Raw genomic sequence first — 5118 nt, forward strand, 5'->3', positions numbered from 1 at the left:
TTTTTGTTGGTTTCATGGAGAGCATCACTGGAAAAAAATATTTGAAAGCCCTCAGTTTTCCCTCAAGAAGTTTAAATGGGATCATCATTTAAGCCTGACAGCATGAATACTTGTGTGTACACTAAATTATTTTAACCATTTTCTCCCCAATTCCAGGTTTAATAGTACATCAATCAAATAACCTGAATGCAAAGGATTACTATTATATAATTTTATCCATTATCATGTATCCTCCATGTAGCAGAGCGATACGAATTGTGCTCAGATGTAAAAAAAAAAAAAGTATGGGGAACAAAACTAAATTTACTTTGAACATCTAGCGTAGATCTGTAAAAAAAAAAAAACATTTATTAGAGTACATGGAAGTTCATGACAGGAAGGACAAAAGTATATTCTAATTCATCATGTATTTATTCTTTACAAACACTTTACACAGTTTACATTGAAAATATTGTGCCTTAATACCACAGTGAGCAAGCAGAAGGCAACAGTGGCAAGGAAAAACTCCCTAAATTAGTGAAGAGGAGGATCATCAGCAGAGAAGTATAGGGAGAAACCTTGGGAGGAACCAGACTCAGCAGGGGCAAGCCATCCTCCTTTGGCTGTCATCTAAATTTGCTGTACATAAGCTTAATATAATACAAGCCATCCATCCAACATTTCATATAGAATTGTGTTAATTTTGTGGTTATGCATTTGTGACATCTTTGACTATTGACTGCCTGCATCAGTTTACAGTTTTGCCGGGACATTTTCTGAAGAAACTTGAACAATGGTTTTGTATTCACTGTAAGAAAGATAAGCAGAAAAATTTAGTCATCAAATAAGTATCAACTTCTGATTAATAAGCACAAAGGATATTATATTCTACCTTTTTTATCAGTTGTGTGCGTCAAAAGAGTTCATAGAGTGGAGAATCATTTAATGGATAAGTTTCAACTGTAGCTATTGTAGAAATCTGAAGATACATTCAAAGAACAAACAAATTGATAATTACAGTGTTTGCGCAACTAAAACATTTTGTAATTTATGTAGACATGGCTCTACACTCAACTTTTGAATATGATTGTTTTAAATTACTGCTCAAAGAAATGAGTCAATTCAAGTTTTGCACAGATTATACAATTAAATTTACCTTTTTAACCGGTTTTGTGCAGCTTCATAAAAACGGTTCGTGGAGCGGACAATCATATAATGGAGAAGGAAGTTTGAAGTGTAGCGAATTGCAGAAATCTGAAAATACATTCATGGAACATTAGTTGAACAATGTTTTAGTTGTGTAAACTATTTATCAAGCAGTTAATGTAGACCTCTGTACACTCACCTTTTTGATAGTAGTAGACAGTAGTTATTGATTTTTCATGCACAAACCTGAAATTGTATTAACAGGTGAAGGGCTTGAACAAATCAGTTCAAACTTTGCTGATATTATATGAATTAAATTTACCTTTTTATTGGTTTTGTGCTGCTTCATAAAAACAATTCATGGAGTGGAGAATCATAATGGAGAAGGATCTTTGAAGTGTAGCATATTGCAGAAATCTGAAAATACATTCATGGAACACTGCTTGATAAAGTGTTTGCACAACTAAAACATTGTACAGATGTCTACGTTAGTTGCACACTCACCTTTTGATAGTAGTGGACAGTAGATTTTGGGTTTTGATGCACAAACCTGAAAATGTATCAACAGGTGAAAGACTGCTTTAAGAAAGTTGTCAATTCAAGTTTTGCAGATATATGAATTTAATTTACCTTTTTATTGGTTTTGTGCTGCTTCATAAAAACAATTCATGGAGCGGAGAATCATATAATGGAGAAGGATCTTTGAAGTGTAGCATATTGCAGAAATCTGAAAATACATTCATGGAACACTGATTGATAAAGTGTTTGCACAACTAAAACATTGTACAGATGTCTACGTTAGTTGCACACTCACCTTTTGATAGTAGTGGACAGTAGATATTGGGTTTTGATGCACAAACCTGAAAATGTATCAAGTGAAAGACTGCTTTAAGAAAGTTGTCAATTCAAGTTTTGCAGATATATGAATTTAATTTACCTTTTTATTGGTTTTGTGCTGCTTCATATAAACGGTTCATGGCGTAGAGAATCAAATATAGTATAAGGAGGAAGTTTCACATGTAGCGTATTGCAGAAATCTGAAAATGCATACATGGAACGTTAACTTCTTGATAATTAAAGTGTTTGCACAACTAGAACATTTAGCAATCTGTACACTCACCTTTTGAGAGTAGTGGACAGTAGATATTGGGTTTTGGTGCACAAACCTGAAATTGTATTAACAGGTGAAGGGCTTCAACAAATCAGTTCAAACTTTGCTGATATTATAGGAATTAAATTTACCTTTTTATTGGTTTTGTGCTGCTTCATAAAAACAATTCATGGAGCGGTGAATCATATAATGGAGAAGGAAGTTCGAAGTGTAGCGTATTGCAGAAATCTGAAAATACATTCATGGAACATTAACTTCTTGATAATTCAACTAAAACATTTAGCACTTTATGTAGACATCTGTACACTCACTTTTTGGGAGTAGTGGACAGTAGTTATTGACTTGTTCTGCACAAAACTGAAAGAATGATTGTTTTAAAATTACTGCTCAAAGAAATTAGTCAATTCAATTTTGCACAGATTATACAATTAAATTTTCCTTTTTAATTGTTTTTGTGCAGCTTCATAAAAACAGTTCATGGAGCGGAGAATCATAATGGAGAAGGAAGTTTGAAGGGTAGCGTATTGCAGAAATCTGACAATATATTCATAGGAAATTAACTGCTTGATAAATAGCATTTACACAATTAAAACATTGTGTAACTAATGTAGACCTCTGTACACTCACCTTTTGATAGTAGTGGACAGTAGATATTGAGATTTGATGCACAAACCTGAAATTGTATTAACAGGTGAAGGGCTTGAACAAATCATTTCAAATTTGTAGATATTATAGGAATTAAATTTACCTTTTTATTGGTTTTGTGCTGCTTCATAAAAACAGTTCATGGAATGGAGAATCAAATATAGGATAAGGAGGAAGTTTCACATGTAGTGTATTGCAGAAATCTGAAAATACATTCATGGAACATTAACTGCCTGATAGTGTACACAACTAAAACTATGCAACTAACGTAGATATTTGTACACTCACCTTTTGATAGTAGTGGACCGTAGATATTGGGTTTTTATGCACAAGCCTGAAATTGTATTAACATGTGAAGGGCTTGAACAAATCAGTTCAAATTTTGCAGATATTACATCAATTAAATTGACCTTTTATTGGTTTTTGTGCTGCTTCATAAAATCAGTTCATGGAGAGGAGAACCATATAATGGAGAAGGAAGTTTGAAGTGTAGCATATTGCAGAAATCTGAAAATACATTCATGGAACATCAACTGCTTGATAAATGTTTACACAACTAAAACATGGTACATCTATTAGTTAAATATGTACACTCACTTTTTGGGAGTAGTGGACCATAGATAGAGTTTTAATGCACAAACCTGAAAACATTAACAGGTGAAAAAGTTCTTCAACAAATGAGTTAATTCAAGTTTTGCAGATATTATATTAATTAAATTTACCTTTTTATCAGTTTTGTGCAGCTTCATAAAAACAGTTCATGGAGCAGAGAATCATAATGGATATGGAGGATGTTTGAAGTGTAGCTATTGCAGAAATCTGAAAATATATTCATGGAACATTAACTTCTTGATAAATAGTGTTTACACAACTAAAACATTGTGCAACTAACGTAGACATCTGTACACTCACCATTTGATTGTAGTGGACAGTAGATATTGGATTTTGATGCACAAACCTGAAATTGTAATAAGTGCTTGAACAAATCGGTTCAAATTTTGCAGATATTATATTAATTCAATTTACCTTTTTATTGGTTTTGTGCCGCTTCATAAAAACAGATCATGGAGCGGAGAATCATATAATGGAGAGGGAATAAGTGCAGCATATTGCAGAAATCTGAAAATACATTCATGGAACATTAACTTCTTGATAAATGGTGTTTATACAACTAAAACATTGTGCAACTAATGTAGACATCTGTACACTCACCTTTTTGATAGTAGTGGACAGTAGATATTTAATAGTGATGCACAAACCTGAAAATATACAGTTATTGGGTGAAACTGTGCAAATTAGTCAATTGAAGCTTTGCAGACATACAATTCAATGTTCCTTTTTAATCGGTTGTGTGCCTCTTTATAGAAACAGTTCATGGCGTAGAGAATCATAATGGAGAGGGAAGTTTGAAGTAGCGTATTGCAGAAATCTGAAAAAAGAGTTGAAGGAACATTAACTGCTTGATAAAACACTTAAAGAAAAAAAACTAACTAATAGAGGTATGATATGTACACTCACCTTTTGAGAGTAGGGGACAATAGATATTTAGTTTTGATGCACAAACCTGAAAATTTATCAACAGGTGAAAGACTGCTTTAAGAAATGAGTCAATTCAAGTTTTGCAGATATCAATTAAAATTTACCTTTTTATTGGTTGTGTGCCTCTACATAAAAAGTTCATGGCATAGAGAATCAACTATAGGATAAGGAGGAAGTTTCACATGTAGCACATTGCAGAAATCTGAAAATTTTTTATTGGTTGTGTGCCTGATATTGAGCTTTAATGCACAAACCTAAAACCTTAACAGTGTAAAACATTGCTGCTTCGGAGAAAGATCAAGGTTCACAAGCTTGCCGACCTGCAATTTCAAACTTGTACGCTTTTTATGTGGTTGTGGTGGCTCTTCCTAAAAACAGTTCATGGAGCGTAGAAATCATATCATTGAGAAGGAAGTTTGAAGTGTAGCCATATTGCAGTACATCTGAAGATACATTCATGTACCATTTTACTGATTAATATATTTTACACAACTAAAACAAACACTGTTGCAACTAACAGACCTATGTACCCTCAACCTTTTGAGAGTACGTGGACAAGTCGATATTGTATTTTGATGCACAAAACCTGAAATTGTAATTAAGTGCTTGCACAAATTGTTCAAATTTTGCAGATATTATATTAATTCAGTTTACCTTTTTATCGGTTTTGTGCGGCCTCATAAGAAAACAGAGAGATC

General features: G+C 33.0%; 2 long non-coding RNA genes across 3 annotated transcripts; both read right to left on the reverse strand.

The window, feature by feature from the left end:
- Positions 1 to 1463: 1463 nt before the first annotated feature.
- Positions 1464 to 3977, reverse strand: LOC122144169. Of its 2 annotated transcripts, none has more exons than XR_006159581.1 (10): positions 3908 to 3977; positions 3794 to 3839; positions 3479 to 3700; positions 2985 to 3084; positions 2246 to 2291; positions 2063 to 2162; positions 1940 to 1985; positions 1756 to 1852; positions 1630 to 1675; positions 1464 to 1542 (listed from the first exon to the last, which is right to left on the reverse strand). It is a non-coding gene; the product is annotated as an uncharacterized LOC122144169 (long non-coding RNA). The 2 variants fall into 2 exon arrangements; XR_006159582.1 differs by lacking the exon at positions 2246 to 2291 and adding an exon at positions 2864 to 2909.
- Positions 3978 to 4230: 253 nt separating this feature from the next.
- On the reverse strand, positions 4231 to 4624 carry LOC122144170. The gene is made up of 3 exons (XR_006159583.1): positions 4525 to 4624; positions 4400 to 4445; positions 4231 to 4310 (listed from the first exon to the last, which is right to left on the reverse strand). It is a non-coding gene; the product is annotated as an uncharacterized LOC122144170 (long non-coding RNA).
- Between the last annotated feature and the right edge of the window lie 494 nt (positions 4625 to 5118).

This window comes from Cyprinus carpio, unplaced genomic scaffold (genome assembly GCF_018340385.1).
Source record: "Cyprinus carpio isolate SPL01 unplaced genomic scaffold, ASM1834038v1 S000006610, whole genome shotgun sequence".
In the NCBI taxonomy this organism is placed as follows: domain Eukaryota; kingdom Metazoa; phylum Chordata; class Actinopteri; order Cypriniformes; family Cyprinidae; genus Cyprinus; species Cyprinus carpio.